This window comes from Pinus tabuliformis, chromosome 7 (genome assembly GCF_031772625.1).
Source record: "Pinus tabuliformis cultivar Carrire ecotype Pingquan chromosome 7, CPIR1, whole genome shotgun sequence".
In the NCBI taxonomy this organism is placed as follows: domain Eukaryota; kingdom Viridiplantae; phylum Streptophyta; class Pinopsida; order Pinales; family Pinaceae; genus Pinus; species Pinus tabuliformis.
Window position 1 is genome coordinate 428886919 of NC_142293.1, and position 20737 is coordinate 428907655.

Genomic DNA, 20737 nt, shown 5'->3' on the forward strand with positions numbered 1-20737 from the left:
GTATCTCTAGGATACCATAGGCCATAATTTTGAGTCCCTTGAAGATATTTGAAGATTCTCTTTACTGCTTGAAGATGAGTCTCCTTTGGATTTGCCTGAAACCTTCCAACTATTCCAACTGCATGCATGATGTCTGGTCGGGTACCTGTCAAATATAGTAAACTTCCAATCATAGATCTGTAGGTTGGTTGATGAACTGCTGCAGATTCGTCATTTGCACTGAGACTACATCCTGTAACCATGGGTGTACATACTGGTTTTGCATCTTCCATGCCATATTTCTTCAAAATCTGCTTGAGATACTTGGTTTGAGATAAAAGGATTCCTCCTTTCTTTTGTTGGATTTGCAAACCAAGAAAGTATGTCAGTTCTCCTAGCAAGGACATCTCAAATTCTTTCTGCATGACTGAGGCAAAGCTTTGACTCATAGCTTCTTCATTACTGCCAAAAATAATGTCATCTACATACACAACAAGTATTAGTAATTTGTCATTTTCAACTTTTATATAAAGATTGCTATCTGCTGAACCTTTTGAAAAACCTTGTTGATGAAGATATTTGTCCAACCGGTAGTACCAAGCCCTTGGAGCTTGTTTGAGACCATAGAGAGCCTTTTTTAATCGGCATACAAGATTTGGATCATTTCCAAGAATGAAACCATCTGGCTGTTCAATGTACACTTCTTCATCCAAGTCTCCATTCAGAAAAGCTGATTTCACATCCATTTGAAATACTTTGAAGTTTTGACAACTTGAGAGAGCAAGAAACATTCGGATGGCCTCAAGTCTTGCAACAGGAGCAAAAGTTTCTTCAAAGTCTATTCCTTCTTGCTGTGCATACCCTTTACAAACAAGTCTGGCTTTGTTTCTAATTACTTCTCCATTTTCATTCAATTTATTTTTGAAAACCCATTTTGTTCCGATAACATTCTTATCCTTTGGTCTAGGAACCAGCTCCCAAGTATTGTTCTTTTCGATTTGCTCAAGTTCTTCATCCATTGCTTTCACCCAACATTCATCTTTGCATGCTTCTTTCACATTTTGTGGTTCAGTAGAGGAGAGTAATGCCAAATAACTTGAAGCTTCTGCAACTGTTCTTCTAGTTTGTATACCTGCTTCCTTTTGTCCCATGATCTGAGATTCTGGATGGTTCTTTTGAACATATCTGGATGGAGTCTTTTCTTCTATTCTTGTTCTTTCTTCTGCTTCTTCGTGAGGTCCGTCTTGAAATTGTTCTTGCGGTTCTTCTTCTTCATCATTCTGTCTTTGAGGGTAGCTTTCATCTTCTTCAATGTCTTCACGATGTATTTGCCTAGGAATGTATCCTTTCTCATCAACCACTACATCAATGCTTTCAACAATTCTGCCAAGTCTTTTATTGTAGCATTTGTATGCTTTGCTATGTGGAGAGTAGCCAAGAAGAATTCCTTCATCTGCTCTAGGATCAAGTTTGCCAAGCTGCTCCTCAGTATTTTTGATATAGCATTTGCTCCCAAAGATTTTGAAGTGCTTTACTGAAGGAGTTTTACCACTCCAGAGCTCATGAGGAGTTTGAGTGCTGTTCACTCGGACATTTGTCTTGTTGAGAATAATAACTGCCGCATGTGCAGCTTCACCCCAGAAGGTTGCAGGAGTTCCTGATTCATCAAGCATAGCACGAGCCATTTGCTGGACTGTTCTGTTCATTCTTTCCACTACTCCATTTTGCTGAGGAGTTCTAGCTGTAGAAAATTCTCTCCTTATTCCATGTTCATCACAGAAATCGAAAAATTCATTTGAAGTAAATTCTCCACCTCTGTCGGATCTGAGGCACTTAATCTTGTGACCTGATTCATTTTCAGCCAAGGCTTTGAAGGATTTGAATTTTTCGAAAGCTTCATCTTTGTGCTTCATAAGTCCTAACCAAACAAACCTGGAGAAATCGTCAATAAATAATATCAAGTATTCCTCTCCTCTAGGTGTTCTTTTTCTGAATGGTCCACATACATCTGTATGTACTAGCTCAAGAGGCATACTGGCTGATCCTTCTTTCTCTGGAAAGTTAGTTCTAGTCTGTTTTCCAAACTGACATGATCTGCACATGGTGTTGTCAGGAATTTTGATATCTGGAAGATCGCGAACTGCCTGATATTTGCAAGCTTTCCTTATTTGTGAGAAGCTTAGATGTCCCAATCTTCGATGCCATAACCAGTGCTCTTCATCCTTGCTTAAATAGCATTGTTGTTGTTCTTCATAAAAAATGTATAGATTATTTGAAGTTCTTTTTCCTTTGAGAACTGTTTTACCTGTATCAAGATCACGAACAAGACATCCATTTGATCTGAATATAACCTCGGTTCTTTGATCACACATCTGGCTTACACTTAGAAGATTATGCTTTAGTCCATCAACAAACAAAACATTTCCAGCCTTAACATCTTCTTTTAAAGGAGCAATACCTTTTCCTTTTATAGTTGCAGGAGTATCATTTCCAAAAGAGACTTTCTTTCCCTTTTCTAAATTAGAATAAGATTCAAGTTTTTCTTTATCACCTGTCATGTGCTTTGAACATCCACTGTCAATGTACCATAGATTTTCTTGTCCTTCTGCATAGAATGCTATCCCACATCTTTCTGTTTGAGGTTCCTTTATTTTCCATGTTTTGGTGCCGGAGGTTTGTTCCCCTTTTTGTTCTTGTATCTTTCTTTCCGGAAACCTGTTTCTACATTCAACATCTTTATGTCCAAAATTATTGCAAATAGAGCATTCAACTTCATTTTCAAGAGCTGAAAAATTGTTATAGGTCCTTTTTGTATTCCCTGTCATGCTTCTTTGTTTTTGAGCTTCCCTAGTCATGATTGTTTTATACGCAACACATTGGGCTGCTTTGTGACCAAAGTTATGGCAAGAAAAGCATTGTCCATTGAAGAAGTTTCTGCGATTATTGAATCTACCAGCCGACTGATTGTAATTTCTATTTTCATCTATTCTTGAACCAAATTGAGAAGGTTTTACCTGTGGCTGGTTGTGGCTTTTGTTCACCCTTAAGCTGGATTGCCCCTGATAGTTTGAAGTTTGTCCCTGCTTTACCTGATGATCTTCCTTGTGTTCTTGCTCATTTCTTCTTGCTGCATCAAGATAACTTTTTGAAGTGGAAGTTTGAGAAGTTTCTCCATTGTAGCCCAGACCTGTCTTATTTAGAGGAGATCGCTGCACACTGATAATCTCATTCAACGTTTCAGATCCTTTGACAAACTTGAGATTAATAGTTTTTGTTTTCTCAATTTCTTTTCTAAGACCAACAATTTCACCTTCTAATTTTTCAAGATGTTTTTCCTTTTCATCAATCTGAAATTGTAGAGTATCAATAATCATGTTCTTTTCTTCTATACATCTCTTGAGTCTAGTAATTTCATCATAAAGGTTATCCACATCTATAGCATCCTCATAATTATCATCTTCAAATGCCATTAACAATCTATATTTGTTACCTTGTTCATCTTCATCACTGTTTGATAAGCCATCGCTATCTTCATGGGTGTAGTAGCTTTTCTTATTTGTACCCTGTTTCTTGTTCCATCTAACTGGTTCCTTTCCTTTATCCTTATAAGAGCATTTTGCAGCATAATGACCTACTCTTCCACAAGCAAAACATTTGAAAGGTAGCTTACCTCTGAACCTTCCAGAACCCCTTTGAAGATTTCTGACAAAGTTTGATTCTTCTTCCTCTTCTTCTGGAACATGACATGCTTCATAGTGATCTTCTTTGCCTGATGCTTTAAAAGCAGCTTCCCTTTTGTCTGATGGACCTCCCTTTCTCATTTCATAAGCAGTTAGAATTCCATGCAGCTGAGACATAGTGAGAACACGGAGATTTTCCTTTTCTTCTACTGCAGATACTTTAGATTCAAATTTGGGAGATAAAGATCTTAGAATCTTTTGAACTACTATAGTCTCTTTTATTTCTTCACCCAAATTTTTCATACAATTAACAATCTCATCTACTCGAAGAAAATAATTAGCCACACTTTCATCATTATACATCTTGAGAGTCTCATATTGAATCCTGAGAGTTTGAAGTTTAGCTTCTTTTACCTGTTCATCTCCTTCATAGCTAGTGATCATTTTGTCCCATATCTCTTTTGCTGATTTGAAGTGCATGACCTTCATGAACTCTGTTTGAGATATACTTCCTAATAGAGTACTGACTGCTTTTGCATTTGTTTCATACTGCTTTTTCTCAGCTGGATCTGTAGGAGTAACTGAAGGAAAGGCATAGCCTGATTCTACAATGTTCCAAACTTCTGTACCAAGAGATTGAAGATATGCAGTAACTCTTACCTTCCAATAATTGAAGTTTGTCCCATCGAAGACGGGTGGCCTGATTGATGCTTCTCTCTCGTAGTTGCTCATGATGAACGATCTACCTTCAAGCGATCAAGCTGTTCTGAAGGACCTGCTCTGATACCAATTGTTGGAAATAATACTGAGGGGGGGGGGAATCAGTATTATCTAGCAATTTACCAAATCTTCCTTATTTGATCTTTTGAAATATTCTTGCATATCAGTACCATAAAACAATGAGCATGAATAAGGAAAATAGACAGTCACACCAAAGAACACAAGATGTAAGGTGGAAACCCAATGCGGGAGAAAAACCACCTGCTGCAATAATGTCTCTATCTTCTTTCAAGAAATTCTTTTTACAATGATTTTGTACTGGTGCAGTCCTTTACCAGCACGCAGGCTGCAACCTGCAAAGAGCTACAACTCTTTCTCGTTTTCCAGACTTCTCCTGGAAGGGAGCTACAACCCCCTACTTCTTTTTCAAAATGATCAACAAGTATACAACAGATACAGTCTACTACAGATATCAGATCAGTAATTACTGAAACAACCCAGAACACCTTATGAACAGAAATATACAGTTAACAGATCATCTTGAGACAGGGATGCATATTTTCTTTCTGTGACCTGCGACTGGACGCAGTATACCTTATGCTGTTCTGCGTGCAGACGCACTGTTACTTTTGCTTGTCTGCGACCGACGCACACATCAACACTATCGCGCCGCGTCTTTTGCTTCAGAGACGCACCCAATACCACAGTCGCGCCGCGTCCTTCGCTTCAGAGACGCACCCAATACCACAGTCGCGCCGCGTCCTTCGCTTCAGAGACGCACCTGATCCTTTACTGTACTGCGTCCCGGCGCACTTTCCCTTCATTGAATCTGCGTCCCTTTAGATATAGAAGATAAGAGGACTTCAGAACCAACCCAAACACTCAGATCCACAGATCTGATCATGCGCCATATAGATCGTAGTCCTTTAGAAGATTTTACCCTTAAAGATATGGACTAGATCACACCAAGAGATGATCAACCAAGATGATGCCTAATCCAAATGAATTCCTCTGCTTTATATAGGCAAGCTTCTCCCCAAAACATGGAACAATACCACGAGCCGACATCATAGAAACACAAAACCGTCGGCTAGATACCACACAAGAAACCCCCACGTGCATTTCTCTGCCTTGAAATGTGTGCACTGGGCGGACGCACCTCCTGAACGGCTGGCCTGCGTCCCTGGACGCGGGTTCTGTATGGTATACCTGCGGGGACGCACGTGCTGAACATATTTCCTGCGTCCTTCTTGATTTATCCCCTGAATGGGTTTGCCATCAAGGACAACACCTGAATCATAATGCCAACACCTTTTCATACCTATATAAATCAACAACATTGAAAATTGGAGATATTCCAATACCAGGGGGTAATTCAATTTCATATGCATTTGCAGAAAATTTCCTTAAAAATTTTGCATGGTCCAATCTTCTTTAATTTTAAGTTGTTAAACTCCCTTTTTGGAAATATTTCCTTCCTTAGGTGTGCCAAAACCAAATCTCCAACTTCAAAATTAACTTCTCTCTTCTTCAAATCTGCTCTATTCTTGTAATTTGTGTTGTTGTCCTGTAACTGTTGTTTTACCTATTCATGTATTGCTTGAATCTCTGAAGCAAAATCTTCTCCTTGAGCACTCCTCATTTCAGCTTTACCCAAATCTCTTAATTCAGACACTCCGCTTGGGTGCATTCCATAAACTATATGGAATAGAATCTACCCTGTACTCCTGTTACGAGAATCATTATAAGCATATTCAGCCTGTGCCAATACTTGATCCCGCTGTTTTGGATGTTCACTTGCAAGACTTCTCAAAAGGTTACCCAAGCTTCTATTTACAACTTCAGTCTACCCATCAATCTGAGGATGATAAGCAGAACTTAAACTCAGTTTAGTACCAAGTTTCTTCCACAAGGTCCTCCAAAAATGACCAACAAATCTGGTATCTCTGTCTAAAACAATGCTCTTAGGTAACCCATGCAACCTTACAATTTCCTTGAAAAACAAGTTAGAAACATGAGTGTCATCACTGGTTTTATAACATGGAATAAAATGTGCCATTTTTGAAAATCTGTCAACTATTACATAAATTGAATCATGTCCCCTTTGAGTTTTTGGTAAACCCAATATAAAGTGCATAATTACCATATCCCGAGGTCTATCTGGAATAGGTAATGGAACATACAAACCTATGTTCTGGCTCCTTTCCTTTGCATATTGGCAGACTTTACAATTCTTCACAAAATTTTCTACTTCAGATCTCATTCTCGGCCAGAAATAAAACCGGTTCAACTGCTCATAAGTCTTGTTTGCACCAAAATGTCCTCCAAGTCCACCACTATGCTTCTCCTTGATCAAATTTTCTCTCATAGAACAATTTGGTATGCACAACTGATTTCTTTTAAACAAAAGTCCTTCTTGTAAGAAATAATCCAGCCACTTACTTCTGTCTAACAAAACATGATTCTTACAAGCTTCAAATGCCTCTTTAAAATCTAAATCTTTCTCATATAATTCCTTAAGAAAATCAAAACCCAATACTTGAAATTGACTTTCTTGAACTAAAATGATTTTTCTACTTAAGGCATCTACTCCTTTGTTCGATTTGCTAGTTATATGTTTGAACACAAAATTAAAACTTTGAAGATACTTTACCCATTTTGCATGTTTCTAGTTAAGCTTTGGTTGTTGCATAATGTACTACAATGCATGGTTATTTGAATAAAGTATAAACTCCTAAGGCATCAAGTAATGTCTCCACTTCTTTAAAGACTGCACCACTGCATAAAACTCCTTGTCATAAGAAGAATATTTCTTCTTTGACTCATTCAGTTTTTCATTGAAATAAGCTATAGGTCTATCATCCTGACTTAAAACAACTCCAATGGCTTCTCCACTGGCATCACACTTCACTTGAAAAGGTTTATTAAAATCAGGCAAAATCAAAATAGGTTTCTCAGTAATCTTTCTCTTCAACAGCTGGAAGTTCCTTTCTACTTCAGCAGTCCATTTAAATTCCTGTCTATCCTTCTTTATAGTGTCAATAATAGAAGCATTGATCTTACTAAAATTCCTTATGAACTTCCTATAAAAACTAGCAAGACCGTGAAAACTTCTTACCTCAAAGACACTTTTTGGTGAAGGCCACTCCAAAATTGCCTTGATCTTCTCTGGATCCATCTTTAACCCATCAGCAGAAACAACAAAACCTAAATATATCAACTTTTCCTTAATGAATGAACATTTTTTTAAATTTAACAGTAACTTATCTTGTTGTAGCCTTTATAAGACATAATTCAAATGTCTCACATGTTCCTCCTTAGATCTGTTGTAAACTAATATATCATCCAGATATACTATTACAAATTTACCAATAAATTCTTTCAAAACTTCATTCATGAGCCTCATAAATGTACTAGGATCATTTGACAACCCAAAAGGCATTACCATCCATTCACACAATCCTTCATTTGTTTTAAAAGCAGCTTTCCACTCATCCCATTCTCTAATTCTGATTTGATGATAACCACTTTTTAAATCTAACTTTGTAAAATACTTTGCTCCACTCAAACAATCCATCAAATCTTCAATTCTAGGTAGAGGAAATCTATACATGATTGTTTTCTTATTGATTGCTCTTGAATTAATGCATATTCTCCAGCCTCCATCTTTATTTGGACTCAACACTGTTGGCACTACACAATGACTCAAACTCTCTCTAATCAATCCCTTATCTAACAGTTCCTGAACATGTTTCCTAATTTCTTCATTCTCTGTGGGAGTTATCCTGTAAGTTTCTTTATTAGGTAGATTTTCTCCTGGAATAAAATCTATATGATGACTAATTTTTCTAATGGGTGGTAACTCACTAGGAAAATCATCTACAATGATATCATAATAACTATCCATCATCTCTTGAATTTCAATTGGCAAATCAGAAATTTTTGTTGAAGTAATTATTACCTTGGGTTTGCAAATCAATACAAAATTTACCTCATCCATCTGCTGCAAGTACTCCTTTCCACTCAACAATAGGGTCTTTTGGTAAGGTTTCCTTGATGTATCCTCTTCTTCCATAGGTAGAAATGTATCATTGACACCGTCTTTACTAAATTTGTATGTGTTCCTCTTTCCACAATATGCATAGCTCCTCTGTCATACTGTCAAGGTCTTCCCAGCAATATGTGACACACATCCATAGGCATCACATCACACACAATTTTGTCTTTGTTTTTTCCCAACTGCAACTCCACTTCACATTGCTCATTCACTATTAAATAATATCCCTTTTGAATCCATGACACCTTGTAAGGTGTTAGTTGTTTCTTTGTCTTCAATTTCAACTTCTCCACCACTTCCGTGGAGACCAAATTATCTGTACTACCACTATCAATTATTATCTGACAACATTTTCCTGGAGCCTCGCACACAGTCTTGAACAAGGTCTTTCTTTGCATTGGTTCAACAATTTCCTTAGCTGGCTTTAACAAAAATTTGTTAACCACCAAAGATTCCCCTTTCTCTGGTACATTTTCTTCTGCTATTACCTTTGACACATCCTCTTCAGTCTTAGCAACAATTGCATTTCTCTGATGTATTCTTATATTTTCTGGGCACTCATAGGCTCTGCGTCCTAGCTTGTTACATCTGTAACATCTTACTTCTCTTCCTCTGCCTCTGCCTCCTCTTCCTCTGGAAAAACTCCCTCTGTCACTTGCATCGGCTCTTGTGGGTGCAGGCTGACTTGAGCTACTGCTAGCTCCATCTCTAGGTGTTATAGACCTTCCTCTACCACCTTGACTTCCCCTTCCTCGAAAAGTACCTCTATTTTTGGCAGATTGCTTACTGATGAGTTTTTCTTCAGCCTTCAATACCATCTGATAAGCCTCTTATATTGTTTTAGGAGACAATACAGTTATCTCATCTTGGATCTCCATTCCGAGACCATTCACATATCTTGCAACCTTCTCATCTGTATCTTGGATTTGTCTTGCTCTTATGCTCACTTTGTAGAATTCCTCTGTGTATTCCTTCACTGTCATAGACCTTTGTGTAAGATTCTGCATTTGCCTAAATAATGTATGCTTATAATCACTTGGGAAAAACTTACCTTTCAACTTTGCCACCATCCTGTTCCAATTTATAATTCGTTGTTTACCAAGTCTTCGTCTTTCTGCCTGCAATCCATCCCACCAAAGTGAAGCGTGTCCTTTCAATTTTGTGACAACAAACTTCACTTTCTTTCCTTATTATGTTTCTTCATAATCAAAGAATTTCTCCATGTCATTAATCCAATCTATTAATTCCTCAGGGCTTAAACTTCCTGTATAAATTGAAACTTCAAGTCTGGGTTTAGATGTGGATCTCAATAATAACTTAAAGAATCTCATTTCAGGAGTTACATCTGCAGGTTCTTCTTCTTCTGCATCTCCAACTTCAGCCTCACTGACCTCTCCAGCATCTGCATCTCTTCCCATTTCCATTACTTCTAATCTGGCTTGCATCCGTTGCATAGCTTCCAACACTTCAAAATTTGCAACTAGTCTTCCTCTTCTTCGACCACCACCTCTTCCTCCAACTTTGAAAGCCATGTTGGATTTCTTTTTTTGATCCTTGAGATCCTGTTCAGTGTCAATAGGTTGCTCTGATACCAAAGATAGTGGTATGGGTGCAAGTGTAAGGCATAATCATTCAAATCGAGAAATGATTTCCTCAAGCGCAGGTGGAAGTTCTTCTTGAATTTCCCTTGGAGTTTTAGTCATCCATCTCTAAACTTAGATATTCTACTAAAACAACAAAATTGCTAAAATTACCCGAAAATTAGCATAAATTCACTTACCCTAGAGCCAAAAGGAAAACAACATTATTGTTCATAAACTTCTCGCGTCTGCCTTTCTCCAACCCTTATCGCATTAATTCTCCATCATCGATCCTCTTTCTTCAGTCCATTGATTGGCACTTTCCCTGCTCGCAAACTATCTAGGTGATCCTCCACTATTGATCAAGCCTGCTTGATCCAATGGTTGACGCTTGTTAAGTTATGGTATGTTCTATGATTATAACAGTTTACTTCTTTTTCTTATTATATTCCACATATTAGCAATCACATGTACATAAAGTAAAGTGCAGATAGAACATTAAACGATCGACAGAAAACAAGCCAAGACAAGAGACACAAGATGTGGCGGCTAGCCAGGGACAAACCCTACAATGTGTGGGGAAACCCTTTGATCAAATATTCTTTTATCTTCAATAATTCAGCAGAGAGAAATAGTACAATAAATCTGATTCATATCAGTAGTAGCAAACCCTAGATCAGCAGCATCAACATTAGTGGCTTCATTATCAAACTAGGGCAGACGATATCTGACAAACCGACCGTCGGATTGACTTCATTCCACCACCAAAAGTTGCGGCTTCCAGTGGAGGTTCAGATGAACCTACAACACAGTTTAGATGAGGAGATCTTCTATTCCACGCAGGTCAATCTTTACTTCTGCAGTTGCAGCTTCAGTCTCAGTAGTTTTTGGCTTCAAAATAGGGCAGTCAATATCTTGCAAACCGTTCATCGTGTTAGCGCTCGAATTTGGCCTTAGGCTGGAAAAGACAAAATCCAAGGCAACATCAAACCACTTAGCCTCGTAGCTAGCCCTACGGGGACAGGAGAGGGCTCTCTCCGGGTCTATCTCGGCAAAAGGTCTTCAAAGGGCGGAGATGACCAATAAAGAACACTAATTTTAGGATAGTAAACTGAGGGGAAAATTTGATTTTAAATTTCTAGGGTTTTGGTGGAAAACTGAGCACATCAATTTTGGGTGCGGGGATGAGACACAGTTTTTGCAGAGGTCTTTTTGGGGCAAGGTAGGAGATTGTCTTGATGCCTTTGAATTAAGTGAATGGATAGAAATGACCGGTGAGGAGCTAAAGAGAGCAAGAAACTTTTGAGAATTCTCTTTAGACAGAGGAAAACATAGATATTAACGAAACTTAAAGGCAGAGCATATAAATTATGAATTCTACCTTAACACTTCATTTACCTAATGTGCAGAAAAGAGAAGTATGAAAATGATACACATAACACACTTACAAGTACATGAGAGAAGCACACCATCAGCACAAATAACCACAGGAATCCCAAATAGTGCTGCAAAACCCTGGTCTTTCCTTTGCCAAAATTGCAGAGATACAAAGAGTAATACAGTCTAAGCTTTTCCCTCAAGAGTCCAACCTCTCCAACCATGAAAATGATTTAGAAAATACATAATATAGACCATGCCAACCCATTCCCTAGCCTCTAGGGGTCGAGCTCATCATCCTAGGAGCTGTTTCAACCAATTCTAAACTGAGCACTACAATCTAGGCAATCAAAACAACTTGCCTCTATAAGCTAGGAAACCAATTCATTCATTAATTTTTTGCTATTTTATGAATGAATCTTCTAGAATAGGTAAATAAGTGTCATGTCAACATGAAATTACATCAATTACATCAAGGAGGATGAAAAATCCCACCAAAAAGTCAAAACTAGTCAATGCTGCGTTTTCCTGAGCTGAAGGTGCAAAACTGGCAAATTTTCCCAACGCGTAGCGCGCCATTTCTCAATGCGTAGCACGCCTTACAACCCACGTTTGGGGCACTTCCCGGCATCCAAATGAGGCACAAGTGGGCTTGTTGGAAAGGTCTAGATGTCTACTCTACAGCCCAAGTGTAATTTCTCAATTTGGTGGCCATTTGCCCCTCCAAAATTGCAATCTCCCAAGACTACTTCCTGTGTGTCCAAAAAGTGGCAGAAGGTCATTTTTTGCTTGTTTTTTGACCTTTTGGGGGCTAAAATCTCCATGAAACTTCTTGGCAGTGGCTGAGTAAGTGTATTTTGTCATGAAAAATCCAAAAATGTTTATTTTTTGTGAAATGGACCTCCCCAACTTAAGGGTAGCGCACGGCGCGCTACGCGTTGAGCCAAAACCCTGACGCGTAGCGCGCCTGAGCCCTACGCGTAACACGACTTTCAGATGCGGTTTGGAGGCCTTCCCGGTGTCCAAATTGGGCACATGATAGCTCGTTGGAAAGTTCCTTGAGAATAATTTCCAACCCAACTAGAATTTTTCAATTTGGAGTTTATTTTCCCTGTCAAAAATCAAATCTCCCAAGACTGGTCAAAATGTGCCAAATGAGGCTTCCTCAAGGCAAAGTGTTGTTGCAGTCAACTTTTGAATGCCTTCCTCAACTCCAAATTGAGCTCATGATAGCTCATTGGAAAGCTATTTGTGTCTAGTTATCATTTGACTCATCAGAAAAATCATTTGGCCAACCAAGCTAGGATAAAACTTGATTTTACCAAGGTCACTTCAAAGGTGCATTCGATTCCCCTGAGGCAATTGTATTTTTGACATTTCTCTAAAACCATGACACCTGTGTAAAAAGTGAAGGAGGTTTTTATTACTTGACCTGTTATGGACAAAAATGTCTCTCAGGTTTCCCAAATTCATCTTTGATGGCTCAGAAAAATCATTTGAGTAAAACTTACCCCGATGTGCGAAACAAGGAATTTTGTGGAAATGAAGCGAAATGAAGGGGATAAGGGGCTTCTAAATTCTTGGGGAAATTTTTGGAAGTAGGGAGGAATGTTAGGAAGTAGGGGAAAGTGGAATATCAGAGATCGAGCGAGGGGAAGGGGTCCAAAAGGGTAAAACACAAGTCCAACCTAGAAAATTGCCAAGTTGTAGCAAGAAACTAGGGTTTGTGGAAAAATGAGGAATTTGGGGGATCTCGGAGATGGGAAGTGTTTGATAAGGTACTTTAAGGATAGGGGAAGGTGTATGAACATCAGGATACAAGTTTTTCTAATGATTTGACCATCCAAGAGAAATTAGCTTTCAAAACCCTAGGAGAGGGAAATGACCTTGCCTAGGTGCAACTGAAGGATGAACAAGATGTAAAATGACTCATTAGACATTGACATGATAATGAAAACCCTATGAATGATGATAGACTCAGCAGAATGATGACATGGATTGGCATTTGGACAACTTTAGAAGGAGTGAAAGCAAACCCTAGACCTAATGCCTAGTGACCAAATTTTGCTTTAAGACTCTTTGGAATGACAAAATTTGACCTTAAGACTTTGAGACCACTTTGTAAGAGCATATTTGATCACTGGAGGAAGGCTGGAAAGACTGACACTAACATTGGCTCCAATGGGGATGGTAGCTCCTTGGAGGTGCCAAGAACGACAGATCTTTGGGAGAGCAGACCAGCGCCTTCGTCCATTGGGCTATGAAGTCCATTATTTCGGCAAACGACACAAGACTTTGACTCATTTATTGACTGAAACCTGACTCAAGCTGACACAATTATGAAACCAACATGACTGAAAACTGACTCATAAATGTCTCATGACTGACTTAACGAAAACAAGAACTTACAAAGCTTATTGAAGTGCAGCAGTACATCAAGATTTGAAATCATGATGACAACCACCTGTGTTTCTTACAAGACAATATACCATCAAACTATATCAAAATGCCAATGCAACCAATCAAGCAGATGCCTTCTTGATTGGTTCTCCTAATCAGATCTTCTGGTCAACAATGAATACTGGTAACTGGGCATCCAAAAATATAGTCGACCATATTCTCTTTCATCATTGAATACTGCAATAATCACCTTCACTGTTGACTGCAACAGGGCTGCCATTGGATCTTGAAAAACATGAAGTTTTGCCACTGCCACCTCCTGCTGAAAGAACAAGGTGTCCTTTGTTTCAAATTCTGATCTGCCTTCATCATGTGCTTCAGTAAAAGTATGCTCATGGGATTCAAAAAACTCTGAACAGGTAGATGAGCAGATCTCTTCTTGGAAAAGCATTTCAACACATGAAACATATGAAGAATCTGAAAGGTAATCATGTATGCTCTGATCTTCTGTAGTCTGACAATATGGTAGGTCATCTTCAAATGATATGACAGTCGGATTATCATCTTTGTGAAGGAAAACATTATCTATTTGTTGATCTACAAGACAATCATCTTTTTCAACAGAGGAAGACGTTTTCCCAATACTTTCCTGACTATGTGTGCACTGCAAATCTGCTGTAGCTTGGGCTGTAATAATACCTTTCAAGAGCTGATCTATCTCCTCTTCAGACAAAGGAGACAATGCCTTTTGTTTTCTTCTGCTTAAACAATAATTATCTCCATATGACATGGCACTCAGACTATCATTTATTACTGAGTTATTGAAAGGAGATTCATCACTTACTTGCACAAAGATCTCACCTTGCTGTTCATGAACTGACTGTATTGCTTCTTCATGAAGGCTGTGTTCTAATGATGGACTAACAATATGAATTACTGTGTCTTCTGCATTCCAAATGATTTCAACATAACCTGGAGTAGCTGACTGGATATTATCACAATCTTAAATCAACACTGGACTTACTTGCATGCTGCTGTCTTCTGTGGGCAGATCTGAAATGTCATTCTCCCTTTCATCATTTTCAGCCATATTATCTTCAACCTGCTGATCTTGATTCTGCTGCAAAATGTCCTGATCATTTTGACAAGTATCCTCTAAGTTTTCTTTATGCTACTGAAATGGATTCTCATACAGGGCCTCCATGATTTCATCATCCATAAAATTATCATCTTCATGATATTTCTCAAGGCTTTCAATAAAACTATAAGCATGCTTGCAACAGTCTTGAACTAAATTTAATGATGGATAAGAGTCTATATATCTTTCAATGAACATAGCATGAAAATCCTTTAAACAGTAAATACAAGCAGGCGGCAAACCTTCATACCAAGATTGTGCTTTACCTTCCAGAGTGGCCAAGAATATCTTCATCAAGCAATCTTCAGGAAAATCAACCTTCAACTTGCGAATATGCATGTGAAATCTAACAAGATGTAAAGCAACATCCTTCTTACCATCATCATTAAATGTAGGCAGATTCCTTGACCAATCTACCTTCGGAATTTTATTTGGAAAACCTGGAATGTGATCTCGGCTCATGGGAGCATATCTTCTTGTGATTTGGTCCATCTTGAAAATCTCAAAGCTACTAATCTTCCTGCAGTGAAGTCACCATGAAGCATTGATCTCTGGAGTTTTCAGTGAAGGAGTCGCTAGTGAATGATTTCAGCCTTGTCAGTGTCTGATCGTTGTCCACCATCAACAATCAGATCTGAACTTGATACATGTACTGGGTAATTAAAGTTAGATGTCACGTTTACAAGCTAGACCGGAGATTGACTGAAGCAGCATTTATCTACTTCCGCTAATGCAAAGCAAAAGCATTTCGAAGGCTACCTGGCATAACTTCAGGCTCCGTCTACAGCTTATAAAGCAAATGACATTAACCAGCAAACCATTTGTTCTCCCCAGTATGGTTGCCAATATGTTAGTGCTCGAATTTGGCCTCAGGCTGAAAAAAGACAAAATCCAAGGCAACATCAAACCACTTAGCCTCGTAGCTAGCCCTACGGGGACAGGAGAGGGCTATCTCCGGGTCTATCTCGGAAAAAGGTCTTCAAAGGGCGGAGATGACAAATAAAGAATACTGATTTTAGGCTAGTAAACTGATGGGGAAAATTTGATTTTAAATTTCTAGGGTTTTGGTGGAAAACTGAGCACAACAATTTTGGGTGCGGGGATGAGACACAGTTTTTGTAGAGGTCTTTTTGGGGCAAGGTAGGAGATTGTCTTGATGCCTTTGAATTAAGTGAATGGATAGAAATGACTGGTGAGGAGCTAAAGAGAGCAAGAAACTTTCAAGAATTCTCTTTAGACAGAGGAAAACATAGATATTAAGCAAACTTAAAGGCAGAGCATATAAATTATGAATTCTACCTTAACACATCATTTACTTAATGTGCAGAAAGAGAAGTAGGAAAATGATACACATAACACACTTACAAGTACATGAGAGAAGCACACCATCAACACAAATAACCACAGGAATCCCAAATAGTGCTGCAAAACCCTCGTCTTTCCTTTGCCAAAATTGCAGAGATACAAAGAGTAATACAGTCTAAGCTTATCCCTCAAGAGTCCAACCTCTCTAACCATGAAAATGATTTAGAAAATACATATTGTAGACCATGCCAACCCATTCCCTAGCCTCTAGGGGTCGATCTCATCATCCTAGGAGCTGTTTCAACCAATTCTAAACTGAGCAGTACAATCTAGGCAATCAAAACAACTTGCCTCTATAAGCTAGGAAACCAATTCATTCATTAATTTTTTGCTATTTTATGAATGAATCTTCTAGAATAGGTAAATAAGTGTCATGTCAACATGAAATTACATCAATTACATCAAGGAGGATGAAAAATCCCACCAAAAAGTCAAAACTAGTCAATGCTGCGTTTTCCTGAGCTGAAGGTGCAAAACTGGCAAATTTTCCCAACGCATAGCGCACCATTTCTCAACGCGTAGCGCGCCTTTCAGCCCACTTTTGGGGCACTTCCCGGTATCCAAATGAGGCAAAAGTGGGCTTGTTGGAAAGGTCTAGATGTCTACTCTCCCGCCCAAGTGTAAGTTTTCAATTTGGTGGCCATTTTCCCCTCCAAACTTGCAATCTCCCAAGACTTCTTCCTGTGTGTCCAAAAAGTGGCAGAAGGTCATTGTTTGCTTGTTTTTTGACCTTTTGGGGGCCCAAATCTCCATGAAACTTCTTGGCAGTGGCTGAGCAAGTGTATTTTTTCATGAAAAATCCAAAAATGCTGATTTTTTGTGAAATGGACCTCCCCAACTTAAGGGTAGCGCGCGGCGCGCTACGCGTTGAGCCAAAACCCTAACGCGTAGCGCGACTTTAAGATGCTTTTTGGAGGCCTTCCCGATGTCCAAATTGGGCGCAGGATAGCTCGTTGGAAAGGTATTTGAGTCTAATTTCCAACCCAACTAGAATTTTGCAATTTGGAGTTCATTTTTCCTATCAAAAATCAAATCTCCCAAGACTGGTCAAAATGTGCCAAATGAGGCTTCCTCAAGGCAGAGTGCTGTTGCAGTCAACTTTTGAATGACTTCCTCAACTCCAAATTGAGCTCATGATAGCTCATTAGAAAGATATTTGTGTCTAGTTATCATTTGACTCATCCAAAAAATCATTTGGCTAACAAACCTAGGAGAAAACTTGATTTTCCCAAGGTCACTTTAGAGGTGCATTCGATTCTCCTGAGGCAATTGTATTTTTGACATTTCTCTAAAACCATGACACTTGTGTAAAAAGTGAAGGAGGTTTTTCTTCCCTGGCCTGTTGTGGACAAAAATCACTCTCCGTTTTCCCAAATTCTTCTTTGATTGCTCAAAAACATCATTTGAGTAAAACTTACCCCGATGTGTGAAACAAGGAATTTTGTGGAAATGAAGTGAAATGAAGGGGATAAGGGGCTTCTAAATTCTTGGGGAAATTTTTGGAAGTAGGGAGGGATGTTAGGAAGCAGGGGAAAGTGGAATCTCAGAGATCGAGCGAGGGGAAGGGGTCCAAAAGGGCAAAACATAGGTCCAACCTAGAAAATTGCCAGGTTGTAGCAAGAAACTAGGGTTTGTGGAAAAATAAGGAATTTGGGGGATCTCGGAGATGGGAAGTGTTTGATAAGGTACTTTAAGGATAGGGGAAGGTGTATGAACATCAGGATACAATTTTTGCTAATGATTTTACCATCCAAGAGAAATTAGCTTTCAAAACCCTAGGAGAGGGAAATGACCTTGCCTAGGTGCAACTGAAGCATGAACAATATGTAAAATGACTCATTAGACATTGACATGATAATGAAAACCCTATGAATGATGATAGACTCAGCAGAATGATGACATGGATTGGCATTTCGACAACTTTAGAAGGAGTGAAAGCAAACCCTAGACCTAATGCCTAGTGACCAAATTTTGCTTGAAGACTCTTTGAAATGACAAAATTTGACCTTGACACTCTGAGACCACTTTGTAAGAGCATATTTGATCACTGGAGGAAGGCTGGAAAGACTGACACTAACACGTCGGATTGACTTCATTCCACCACCAAAAGTTGCAGCTTTCAGAGGAGGTTCAGATGAGCCTATAGCGTTGTTCAGATGCGGAGATATTCTAGGCCACGCAAGTCAATCTTTGGATCTGTAGTTGTAGCTTCAAGTTCAATAGCTTCCGGCTTCACATGTGAGAGAGAGACCCATTTTTGCATAGTAGAGAAGAGATTCATTTCTATGCAGTAGAGAGAGAGAGATATGTGATGAGAAGAGTGAGTGAAAATGAGGAAAAGTCCTCTTATATTTATATATAATGTTGCTATTTGAATAGATGTGATTGTTGGGCTTCTGAGCCTACATGAGTTGTAGGTCGGTTTGATAATAGTCCCATAATCAAAATAAAGTCACATCTCCATGAATACTTATCGGAATCGGATGATCTTTATATCAATCCTACACCTCTCGACGAGAGGAATTTAATAAAAATATTATCAGCCATGAATAATATGACCCACATGAATTGTTTCCCTGGTTTCCAATTTTAACACTCCCTCTCAACCAGGGAGAACTTCATCTGCAATCTGTCTATCGGTTGTTACTATTTATCCATCAAATACACTGCCCTGTATAGCCTGACTCTTGCCCTGATCTGCTCTATTCTACCTATTCTACTTTGTCTTTTTTTGCCCTGTACTGATCGGTATTGTTTTGCTCTGTTCTACTGTTCTTTTGTCCGAATTATGAAGAAGAAGAAATGATCGAGGATGTATCATACTAACTCAAAGTCAGTCTCAGAGTATGTACCACTGGTCCCAGACCAGTCTCAACCAACCTGAAGTCAGCATCATAGTGAGTATAACTCCATTGGTCCTAGACCAGTATCATCCTCCACTGACTCAAAGTCAATCTCAGAGTGCGTACCACTGGTCCCAATCTAGTCTCAGCTGACCCGAAGTCAGCTTCATAGTAAGTACCACTCCTACCACTAGTCCCAGACTAGTATCGCAGTCTCAGAGAGTGTACCAATGGTCCCAGACCAGTCTCAATAGACCCGAAGTCAACGTCATAGTATGTACCACTCTCACTGGTCCCACACCAGTACTGCACTGACATGAAGTCAGTCTCAGAGTATGTACCACTGGTACCAGACCAGTCTCAACTGACCTGAAGTTAGCATCGTAGTATGGTACAACTCCTACCACTGGTCCCAGACAAGTATCGCAGTCTTAGAGAGTGTACCACTGGTCCCAGACCAGTCTCAACCGACCCGAAGTCAGTGTCATAGTATGTACCACTCTCACTGGTCCTAGACCAGTACTGCACTAACATGAAGTCAGTCTCAGAGTATGTACCATTGGTCCCAAATAAGTCTCAACCAACCCGAAGTCAGCGTCATAGTATGGTACAACTCCTACCACTAGTCCCAAACCAATATCATTGATCCCAAATCAATGGAGGTCATCCTAGTGTAGGGAGTACGGTAGATACAATGATGCATCCATCAGTACTACTATGGTCCCTAACTTCATTTCCTTGCTCATGGATTAGATGAGAGGTACTTCCCATGAGTCCCATACTGCATGGGTAGGATGCCTTGACAGGAGAGCTAATCAATCCTGTCCTCAGAGGAGAACACATCAATCCTGCTACAATCACCATGGAGAACACATCAATCTAGGCCACCATGGAGAACACATAAAGATAGGCCTCACAGGAGAACACATCAATCCTGCTACAATCGCCATGGAGAACACATCAATCCAGGCCTCACAGGAGAACACATCAATCCTGCTACACAGGAGAGCGAATCATCCCGTTGCACAAGAGAGCGAATCATCTTGTCCCACAAGAGAGTGAGTCATCTTGTTCCAGTGCACACCACCAGGGGAGGGTGAGTCACCCTGTGGTCGTATGTTGCTCCAGTAAGAACCGCAAGCCCTCAGAGGTCCTAGAGCTCAATGTATGTAACATGCAAGATCATTGTACAAGGGTTTCTTGATGACTCCAAGTCGTTTGGGAAAATCACAGATTAGATCTTTCCTTGGGGCTTTGACAAGGTGTATCGACCTGTACATCATCTTAATGTGGTGGAGCCTCCTTGCTCATCGTCTTACCATATCCTAGATGATGTCTATCTGCTGGAGCAATCGACGAATACGGGATTCCTCAATAATCGAATCCCACCTCTGGTTGTTACAGAGAATCACAGTGGTATGCGTTCAAACAGCTCACTGAAGAGCTTCCCCAACCAGGCAGCTTCATACGAGATCACACTCGTAGATATGTATATGGTCTCTGCGGTGCTTATGGCAACCGACTTCTGCTTCCTGCTCATCCATTATATCAAAGCAGAATACAAAGAGAAACAATACTAAAAATTGCTCCAATGATCC